Here is a 12,179-nt window from a genome sequence, read left to right on the forward strand (position 1 = left end):
CTTGAAGTGGTGTTTTTCCTAATAAATAACACAAACGGGTTGCTAGATCGATGCTATGGACCACTGCAAATCTCAATGGCTTGACCTGAACTGAATTGCAGGTGAAATATGAAGTTAATAGAACATAATTACCTTTAGAGGTGAGGCCTTAGGATTTATGAGGACATTAGTAGTTTTAGAAACAGGAAAGAAATGGCCTTAAGAGGTGCACCAGATTAATTATACACCCGCGGATTTATTATTTTATGCGTATTTGATATTTGTTTCTCACAATTAAAAGAAAATATAACATGTGTAAAATAATAACAGTGTGTAACCTGGTGTGGTACCCTTCACTTTAAATTACCCTGGTGTCTATACATAATATGATTACAATAACCAACTATTGAATAGCTATTAATTTAAATGCTCATGTAAAAACATATAGACACAATATACCAAATTAGAATGTGAGATGAAGATAATGTGATACTATTGATACTACTGGAAAGACAGCAGTCAAAGCAGAGGTAAGTTCCATCTTATAAAAACTACACCCAGAAAGTAAGAAGTTTCAAAAACCTAAGGTAGGAATAGAGGTGACGATAGATTTGGTCAGAGAGTAAATAAAAAGGTCATTATTCCAAACACCTGTATTGATTACCTCACCATGACCTGATATTCACTCCTCTCTCCCTGATCGATGTCCATTATCCCGTCCCTCTGCAGGAGCCCACCAGGTTCACCTGGCTTGGCGAGAAGTCAAAGCAAGTGAAATCAATGTAGCGTGTATTCTTTCTACCAGTAACACTCAACAATGAAAACTATACATATCGAATGCACTGCATTTGATATGATGGCCCCATTATTAGTTTATGAGTGCTGCATGCAGAACTATTGTTCTTCTTAACGTTTATTCTTTTCTTTCTTTCTACTTTATTATTCTATACAAACTTTTGGAACTATATCCATCTAAATTCATCACCTAGATATTCTACTTTTAAAATACTATTGTTTACAATGGAAATCATTGGGAGGACAGCGGAGCCGTCTGCGCATTTTCTGAAACTTGCTGCTTCAGGCTTCGTAACTTGGTAAATATTGTTTCATTACCCTTTGTTCAAAGGTTTAACAAATCAAAACACTTGTATCTTCAATAATCTGGAAACAGAATTTCGATTACCTTTATACTTTTTTCAAAATCACAGTTTAAGTTCCATGTCGGCTTGTTTTCAGTTGGTCTCATTGACTTACGCTGAGTTTAGAGCGCGAGGACGTACAGGGAGTGTTGTCAGATTGGGCGATATCCCACCCAATTCAACAATCTTTAATAACGTTAGGCTGGGGAAAATTGAGCTTAAGGCGAGTACATATAATTTCGGCTATTTCATATTCTTCAGTTCAATTTCTTTGACATTTCTGCATGATGCACAATTTTAAAATGCTTTGTGCTTTTCATTCAGAGTCAATTAATTTTTTTCCAACCATTTACATTTTTTTAAATGGTGTGCATTGTTTTGGCGTACTCCATTTAGACTTTTGAACTCTGTTAAAATCCCTTCACTTGATTTAAGCCATTTAACGTTTCTTTATGTCTTAATCTATGTGCCTTTATTAAAAAATATTTTCAACCACAATTTTGTACTACAGCACTCACGACTCACCGCATTTTCTGCAGGAAATGCATTTTCTATTTTTCATTCCTTCTTCCTGAGAGAGAGAGCCACAGTAGAGCTTGTTAACACATACTAGGGCAGGCTCCATCAGTCCCCCATCAGTCATCCATCTGAGGCCCTTCAACACAAGATTACTTGATGGGTTGGACATGATAGTTATTTTTTTCGTCATCTGCCCTCTTCCTCCTCAAGTCCTGAATTCATTAGGCAGAGATATTGTCTTTTTATTCAAACTTCCATAGAGTGCACAAGCAGCTGTTTCCCTATTCTCGCAAGTGGGTCTCGTAGTATATATGTATATACTGTATATATTGTGCATGTATTTACGTGTGTGCATGCATGTGGTGAGATAGAGAGATTAAGAGAGAGACAGAGACAGAGAGAGTATATAAAAGGTATGAGGTCATATAACACACACGCATAGACAGAGGCTAAAAACACTGTTAAAGTGTCCATACTTATCCTGCCATTTTTCCTCTCCCACAAAAAGCTGGCAAGCCAGAGAATAAATCACACAGATACTCGCTGACACTGATAAGATACAGTATGCCTAGATTATGATTATTATATCCATGCATATATCTATATAGAGATAGCTATATATAGATATATAGACATAAGGATTATGAACTATTCAATGTTATGTTATTCAAATGATTTCATGTCATACAGAAAGTTATTTTCAGAATTACATCAGCGGTTACACCACACAATTCCCAGGAACCTGATGCTTCTTGCCCCTCCTCGGCACCCCGGTCCACGGCCGACACCTGTCTGGCCCTGGAACTTCTCGGGCCTGGGACTCCCAGCCGTGGGGCTCTCCCTGCACCGTGACATCCTGAGCGGTCTGTTGCTGCTGCAGGCCTGAGTGTCAAGGAGAAAAAGGGTGAACCACGGTCTAAACTCCCATCTCGTGTACCTCAACATGGGCCACCTCTTGCTGCTCCATAGATGTGGAGCTGAGGGTGCAACTGCCATTACTGTGGTTTCCTTGTTTTGCTGGAGCCCCTTTCTTAGATGAGTGTTGCGTCATCATACTCCCTTATTTAAAGATGAAGCTATTGCTCAACGGTACTCCTCAGTTTTTCCATTCTGAAAATTGTCTGTTTTATATTATTATAAAATAGAATAAATAAGTGGTTGCCCTATAATCTGATAAAATAGCAGTTAAGACATCAATTAGGGTGTAAAGACCAAATTATAGTTTGTTGATCGTATTATTTATCGTCGGCGATCAATAAGAAAATGTATATTGTCCCTCCCGCAATAACAGATCCACATCCTTGCGTCAACCGTCCTCAATGGTCCCGATGGAGATAAGACTCAAAGGAAGAGTTTGCTGGCTCTGCGCATGGCATCTTGGAACCAGATCCTCGACTGGTTTTACATCTTACTAAGAAAAGCAATGTTGCGTCGACTTTTCTGTGCCTTTGAAACAAACTGTTGAATTACATGTTCATGGATTCAATCGAGAATGACCAAGGCAAAATTGTGGACAATTGTTGACTTAGTCGTGATTGAGGAGGGGTGTTGTTTTTTGTTAGTTAGTTTACTTTCTGTCAATGACTATTGTGGCATGAGATGCGCCACAAGCGAGTGCAAAAACTACACTCACAATAAAGCATGAAATCAAAGTTGAAGTAGAGTTCAGTAGGTGAATAGTTTGTATTGCACCTGCAACATTCAGAGTTAAACTTAGATAACGGGCAGGGTCTTTATATGTGGATTGGTATATCCCATCCAATTGATTTTGAGAACAGCCTGACGGGCGTTCATAGCGTCCAATGGCTGAGCGCGCTGAGGGAGCGTGGGGGTCTTAACCTGACCTCACGAATAAATAGCATGTTCCCGACCTGAGACCAATGGAGGCCACATTCTACAGAGGGGCCATATGGTGACCTTGCCAATACCAGTGGGAATTGTTCAGCTTAAAAAATAAAAAAGAGCAGTTAAAAAAGTCAGCAGTTATACACATGCCATGTGTTTGGGGAACAGAAGAGCAGTAAGAGAGTTTGATTTAAAGGGAATGATAGCGTGGAGTGTGTGCCGATGATGATGAAGTCTGGTTGCTGGGTGAGGCTGCACACCTGTTGCACGTTGAGTAATCAAGGTGCACGGTTCAGGCCAGCCATCGCCACACACACTCACAACATGGATCCTCATCTGCATACAGTACAATGAACTGGCTTTCAACACCACCATCCTGTGTCCTTGTGATGGAGGAGCCCAGTAAAAGTCCCCCCTGTGGGGTGTGGAAGCCTCCATGGCGAGTAGCAATGGACCTTGTTACAGATAGGTAGACATTTCTTCATGGGTGTCATGGTCCGGCGCAGATTTTCCCGGTCCGACTGTCCGACTACCCGCCGGTTACGGTACCCCCAGTCTAACTGATCGTCTGCCGGTCCCCTTTCACCATTGTCAGTCTGTGCACTTGGGTTCTGCCTAAGACCGCCCCCCCCCGTCACAATGGAGCTGAATGAGGAAGCAAACTGGTGGCAGGGACTAACTTGTACAGTACAGGAAGGTTTGGGCTATATACAAGGGTTATGGTTTATTTCTTGATCTGCAACACTGAGTTTCGCTCTGTCATACGTTTCACTTCCTCACACTTGTGTGTGAGAACAAGACAATGTATTCCTTTGAAAAACAATTGAAATCTATAATGATTGTAGAGCAGAGACGTACGCTTATATATGCACTAGGACATACACGTACACATGGATTCGTTTTCATTGCTGTTTTATTTCATTGTTCTCTTTGGTAGTTTTATATATATGATGTATTTAAAGTAGTTGATCTGTTGATCACACAGTACACACAGACCTCTTCCAAAGTGGAAGTTGACCAACTCTTTTTCTCTCAAAATAACAGTTCAATGTAAAGCAAACACGAGTTGAACACTTTACGACTTTCTTCATGATTTATCTAGAATACCCATATAAAATAGAAATAGAGAAAAGGGGTCATGATCGAATAGAAACAATATTATCATGAACCTATAAGCTTCCGAAAATGATTCCTCGCCTCGATTGTCAATTGTGTGTTGAGTGTCGGGCGGATGGAGTCAAATGCATGCTGGGAGTCTTTCGTGTACCCATCACCACCACCGTTATAAAACACACCAAGGCTGCCAATTGGAGGGCGTCACTGGGTCATCTGTTCACGTCAGAGATGGAAATTAACTTTTTTGCCCACCAGCCACTGTGGCAGGTAGATTTAAAAATCGACCAGCCACTCATCTTTTTTACCAGCCACTTTTTGTACGCTATATATATTTTTTATATATGCGTACATTTTAAAGGCCCACTATGCAACTTCGGGCATTCCTTGGCTGTTTTCTTGGTTTTGGCACGCACATTTCTCTACACAGCGCCCCCTACAGCTTCGTATTAGATATTTCACAACACTGTCCTAACAACTCGTTGACGACCCTTCCCCATGCACTTCTACGCGAGCCATGTGCATTTGTTTTCAAAGAATGTGATGTGGAGGTGTCACGTTAAAATTGTACCGGGGGCGAAAATTGTACCGGCCTACGTCATCGTTTGTTTACATCCTGACAACCTGCCCGGCAACAGACGACGCGATGCAGAAAACATGTTTCCAAACGACGAAATAACATAATACAGATAGCGGATCGCTATCTGTATTATGATAGATAGCGATAACACTTGTTTTTACTTTATATCTGTATTGTATTTAATTGTTTAATCGAAACAATAAAAAAATGTGCCCGCAAAACGGGCGATCGCGTCAAATGACAAATGTTTTGCCCGCGAAACGGGCGATCGCGTCAAATGACGTAGGAGGGTTCTTGAAACATAATACATATAACGGATCGCTAGATAACACTTGTTTTTACTTTATATTTGTATTGTATTGAATTGTTTAATCGAATTTAGCTAGTAAACTGAGTGTTTTAAGCAGGTTTCATAGTCTAGAATGTTCAAGAACCTTCCTACGTGATTTGACGCGTCATTTGACGCGATCGCCCGTATCGCGGGCAAATTTTTTTATTGTTTCGATTAAACAATTAAATACAATACAAATATAAAGTAAAAACAAGTGTTATCGCTATCTATCATAATACAGATAGCGATCCGCTATCTGTATTATGTTATTTCGTCGTTTGGAAACATGTTTTCTGCATCGCGTTGTCTGTTGCCGGGCAGGTTGTCAGGTTGTCAGGATGTAAACAAACGATGACGTAGGCCGGTACAATTTTCGCCCCCGGTACAATTTTAACGTGACAGAGGCATGTCCGAAGTAGATGTTCATAAAGTGTAGGCAAGGTTATACATTTTTTTAAATGGTGTATTTGTATTGCAATAAACATAAATCCATCCTTTTTTATAATTGACTGGGAGAATTTATATCCTAGATTATAATTGTTATATCTTAGGTTGAACAGAACAATCAGTGTAAGAGGTTTGGCCAACATAATAATCTAAATAAACAAGTACCTGGATTCGGGGATTCAGTCTGTATCTGGGGGACGAGACGGACGAACAGCAAAACACCCATGGAAACAAAGGTGTTTATATATGGTTGCAACCAAGCAAGCTAGAAACATACAGGGCTCACAACAAAACGGTCGAGAAAACAACCGGTCGAGTATCCTTTTCTCTTCTTCTGTTCCTCCGACATTGGGTTTCTCTGTCTCTTTTTAGTCGGCTGATCCATGATTAATATAACAATCCCTTAGTTACTTGTGTTTATATCGAGCCGGTTCCGTGTTTGGGGTTCAGAAAATTGAACTTTCAACGCTCCAACGCGTGACGCTTAGCCACGATAGCCAATCAGCGTGGAGCTTGACCCGACGTCACTGGCAGAGAGTAGTGACCTTTGCACAGAAGCATACGGCCGACATCTTTCATTATTCTGGGTGGAAATAGTAACATAGTTACGCCATTAAATGCGTTTATGGAAATATTTTTAGCGAGAAATTTGCATTTTACTTTCATAATGTTCGCTCGGTGAATGTGAAGGATGTTTGGTTTGATAGTTATGACGAAGAGTGAACGCTCCGTTCACTTGCATGGACAGAGTCTCTGGTTGCTAAGCAACCTCAACGTCTTGGCGGACTATTTCTCTGCTGATCAACACTACGAATGCTGGAAACACACCAGCCACACCATGTGAAGTTATTTAACCCGATTATCGTTATTTATGAGTCCTTAGCCCAAGTGAAGGAGTTCAAGTACCTCAGGGTCTTGTTCGCGAGTAAGGAGACTATGGAGCGTGAGATTGGCCGGAGAATCGGAGCAGCGGGGGCGGTATTGCGTTCGCTTTACCGCACCGTTGTTACGAAAAGAGAGCTGAGCCGCAAGGCAAAGCTCTCGATCTACCGGTCGATCTTCGTTCCTATCCTCACCTATGGTCATGAGGGTTGGGTGATGGCCGAAAGGACGAGATCGCGGGTACAAGCGGCCGAGATGAGTTTTCTCAGAAGGGTGGCTGGCGTCTCGGGATAGGGTGAGAAGCTCAGTCATCCGTGAGGAACTCGGATTAGAGCCGCTGCTCCTTTACTTAGAAAGGAGTCAGCTGAGGTGGTTCGGGCATCTGGCAAGGATGCCCACTGGGCGCCTCCATTGGGAGGTGCTTCAGGCACGTCCAGTGGGGAGGAGACCTCGGGGAAGACCCAGGACTAGGTGGAGAGATTATATCTCAACACTGGCCTGGGAATGCCTCGGGATCCCCCCGTCAGAGCTGGTCAATGTGGCCCGGGAAAGGGAAGTCTGGAGCCCCCTGCTTGAGCTGTTCCCCCCGCGACCCGACCCCGGATAAACGGATGACGATGAGATTATTTAATCTAACCCGATCTAAACTCTATCATGGACCCAAACACGGCGGCGTTTGGGTTTCCTACCTCGGACTCTAGCGCATCCACAGGCGCGTTGAACCATTTTTGTGACACACAATGATCAAGCGTCAGGTTAGGCGCGTGTGGCCGTACCATTAGTCGATTGATCCATGATGAATGCAACAATTGCCTCGCAACTGGCTGTTTATATCTAGCCGGTGCCATGTTTGGTTGTGTGTCTGTGCCGTAAAGCATTTTCGAAACTACAATCTGACTACATTTTCGAGGATACTTCCGTTGCGTCACATCCGGATTGTCCCGGTCCGAGCAGATCAAGTTGCATATGCGCTTTTTCACTGGAGAGGCGACATGGGTAAATGACACACCCACCAATCGACCCAGAAATGGATGCAGAACCATCAGCATAACTCTCAACCTGCATACTTAATGTAATTTTGGCTAAAAAAGTTGCATAGTGGGCCTTTAAACAATAAAATAGTATCAATAGATAACATAGTGTTTTTCATACACATCTTTTTTTCCATCAGAAGTGATTTTTACTGTAAGTCCTAGGTTCTACCAAGGAACTGAGTTGAAAACGTTAATAAAACAACATGCATGGCTACACCATCATAACATGTTATTTACATGTGACTATGTGTCCACAGACCTGGTAACTAACGTATGATAGTAAGCATTATTGGCCCTTAACACTAATATTCAGGAAAAACACTGCCTCAAAAGGCTATTGGCTTAAGCAATACAAGTAGAGGCATGTACTTGAACTTTATACCCTGAACTTTTAAACGTTGCAAACGTGCAAAAACATAATTATATATTTATGTGGCATTCAGTCCAATGCTGAAAATATATCTGTGGCATTAGGCCAATGCAGTGGTAAAGTGTGTTAAGTATGACCCAGTCTTTCTTTCTGTTCAATAGTCTAGATAGAACTTTATCAATCCCCTGTAGGAGAAATTTGTTAACGTTTGTCCCTATAAAACTAATGGTAAAAAAATAAATACAAAACACGACGGTAACTGAGTAAGTCAAACCGCCCAATCTGAAGGCTCTACTTAACCACTCCCGATACTCACTTCCACCAATGCAAAGCGAACAGAACTGAGTAGGGGAGGGTGTAGCCCAGGGGTCTCCAACCTTTTTTCAACTGAGAGCTACTTAGAAAAAAATTAAGTGGCCAAGAGCTACTTGCATTTACATCATCTGACTTAAGCTTCTGTTTTACACGTGTCAAATTGCAATACCCAATGTTTATCAAAAATAATTCCACATCAAAGGTCCAAGAAAACATTTAACTTTTTCATATACATCACTGAAAATTCAAATCAAGGATCCAAAGAAACATTACACTTTTTCATATACATCCCTGAAAATTCACATCAATGTCAAAGGAAACATTACCATTTTACACCTCTTATTATAGGCCACAAACTTCAAGGTCCATTATCACCACCTTACAAGCATCTTATTGTACACATGGGACATAAGTACACTCACTCTTTTTAAAAGTTAGTGAGATGACTGGCACTGCATGGAGTCCACCATAGAGGTGTATGCTGGAGTGTATGCATGCAGGTTCACTCTAATACAGTCATTTAAATGTTCATCTGTCAGTCTTGTTCTGAATTTAGATTTAATGACATTCATGTCAGAAAAAGCAGCTTCACAAAGGTATGTCGAACCAAATAAAGCAGAAAATTTAAGTGCTGCTTGGTGAATGTTCTTATAGTTTGCTGGGTCTACAAGGCTCCAGAAATGTTGTGAGTGTTGCTGAGACTTAAGCGGAACATGATTCTGGAGATTTATAACCTCCATCTCCATCTCCACAGGATTGACAGTGAACAGTTCGGCCATCTTTTCTGAAATCTCTGTGATGTCTACCTCCATGAATGGGTTGGCAATGAATGCCACACATGGCTCCAGCTTATCAAAATCCTTGAACCTATCCTCAAACTCCTGGCCTAGCTTTGACATGAGGTCACAATATTTATTAACATCCAAAACAAAGTCAGCCCCTGCATGGGGCTGACTAACATCACACTCCGGGTATCAACTCCTCTGGTTGTGGCTTTTAGAGGAAGCAACGTCAAAAACTCCTCTCTGGTGGAAGCGTCTTCAAAAAACATCCGGACAAACACAGCCATCTGAGCGGTATCAGCCGCATCCACTGACTCGTCACACTGAATGGAAAACCATTTGCACCTTAGCATGTCCCGCTCCAACTGACCCACTGCATCGACAGAGAGTGCAGACACTCGCCGTGCCACTGTGTTAGCACCAAGCTGTATATCAGCGATAGCGGACATGATTTCAGTCTTACTTTTATGGTCCTTGAATAATGTGTCGGCCACCGCTGTCATTGCTTCCTTCACCATCCCGCCATCGGTGTGTGGCTTCTTGTGCTTTGTCAAAATGTGCGCCACTTTGAATGATGCCTCCGTGGCCGCGTTGGCTTTCTTCGTCGGTCCGAAGAATAAACATTGCTGTTTTTTGAGGGTTGCTTTAAGCTGGTTCACTTTCTCAGTCCGTTGAGTGCTGCCTGCTGGAAAATCCCGTGCAAAGTTACCGTGGAATTGAGTGTGGTGGGGCTCCATGTTACCTCTTTTGCCGACCGAAACACTGCTCCCGCATATGAGACACACACAAACTTGTCCTTCAGGCTAGTAAACAAGAACTCGCATTCCCACACATGGAAATTGTATGTTTTCTGCTTTTTCTTGACTTGGCCGCCTTGGTTTTCCATCTTTGTTGTCTGACTAAAGTTCTAGCTAATACCACCGAACTACTCACTTAAGCTTAGTGAGCATACAACGTCACTCAAACACACTTTGGCTACATTTGTTTTTTATTCGCAGTTGATAGGCCTGTTCTTTTTTGAATTGGAGGGGGTGGGACTCCAATGTGACATATATGTGAACGTAAGTGAGATGAGGTGCATTTAAAATAAATAATAATAATAATAATTTATTTTTATTTTTAACAACTCAGTCAGTCAACCTGAGCCACTGAAAACCTGCCCGCGAGCTACCGGTAGCTCGCGATCGACGTGTTGGAGACCCCTGGTGTAGCCTAACTAGTTTGTGAACGACCCAGAGAAACGCAACGCAAATTCAATGTGAACATGTTTGAGGCTTTAATATAATCCTGGACGATTTTGAAATTCCGCAAAACATTTTTTAAAAGTGTCTCAAAAAGAGGGCATGTCCGGGCAAAAGAGGACGTCTGGTTACCCTATGTACGTGAAACACATTTGATTCCTACCTGTAACACCGTTAAATAGCGGCCCAAATTGGTGGGCGCTATCCTGGTAATTTCTCTGCGTGAGAAATACGAAGTGTGTCGTGTGAGCGTGTGCATGGGTTGAATTCATGGGGCAAGCCCCAGGAATCTTCCACTTCCGGCTTCCATGAAAGAGGACCAAACTAATTCACACAAAAGCGTTCATGCAAATCTAGCATTGATGGTTAATTTAAGGAAGTTCTCTCCAGTCACGCTGAAAGTAGTTCGCTAGTAGTAGCACTTTAATTTGCAGTGTCAGAGAATTCTGAGAAATCTGAATGCTGACAAAATTCTCAGAATTCTGACAATTATTGCACGCTAGTGAACTACTTTAAAAAAAAAATTGGACATCGCGACCAGGCGACAAATGACTGGTGAGAACCTTCTTAAATGAACCTTTAATGCTGGATTTAATTATTTAATTATGATTTAATTCTGACTTTATTATCAGAATGCTGAATTTTATCTCACAATTCAGACTTTATTAGCCTATTCGATTTCTGAATTAAAGTTCTTGTAATGAATAATCTACATTTGTACAGTCGATGTGCAGCACTTTAATTCCCGTCAACTTTTTTTTTCTAATACCAGCACTTCCACAACTATGCCCTTGTTCCTGACTGCTATATACAAAACCATTTATAGCGCATCTATTTTTCGGCTGATAGTCGCCCTAAATGCAGCTTTAATGTGGGCTCTGATTCTGAATGAATGCCGCTGCTGAACTGTGTGAATAAATAAAGGGAACTGAAATCTAAAGAAGAACCATGGTTTTAATGTACCGGTGAATTCCAGCTGAAAGAGGAACATTGCTGCCATCATGGAAAATTGATGTAGCCTAGGCCTATTGTAAGTAGCTTTCAACATTCCCCACCCCCACACAGATTTTGTCCTGTAGAAACCTATATGGTGGAAACCGACCATCTGCAGTGGGTGGACCATCTGCAGTGGGTGGACCATCCGGATCATCTGCAGTGGCAGGCTGCAGCTCAGGGTTTGGCCGGTCTGACACCATGGATGGTGCAAACGCTCCGTCAGGGAAAATGTCTCGGTTATATGGGAAAATCCCATTGGACCTTAATCCAGAAGTGATGTTGCGTGGTGTCACTGCTGAGATGAAGGCCTCATTCACAAGTCCTGCAATCTGGTAGATGGAGACTGTTTTGCCAGGGTTAGATCTCATCCACCCATCAAGAGCTCGGCTGTATTGGGTCTTGAACGGGCCATACAGGGGCACGTCGAGAGGCTGCATGCGATTGGATTTGTGGGGAGGGAGAGTGAGCAGAACAATACCGTTGCTCTTGGCTATTTCTACTGCTTTGAGTGAGATGTGAGCCTTAAGATTATCCATGATAAGCAGCATGGGACGGTCAGGGGTGCAGTTAGTGTGCTGTATCAGGGGATCAAGGAACTCAGGCCAG

Source organism: Gadus morhua, chromosome 2, assembly GCF_902167405.1.
Source record: "Gadus morhua chromosome 2, gadMor3.0, whole genome shotgun sequence".
NCBI lineage: Eukaryota > Metazoa > Chordata > Actinopteri > Gadiformes > Gadidae > Gadus > Gadus morhua.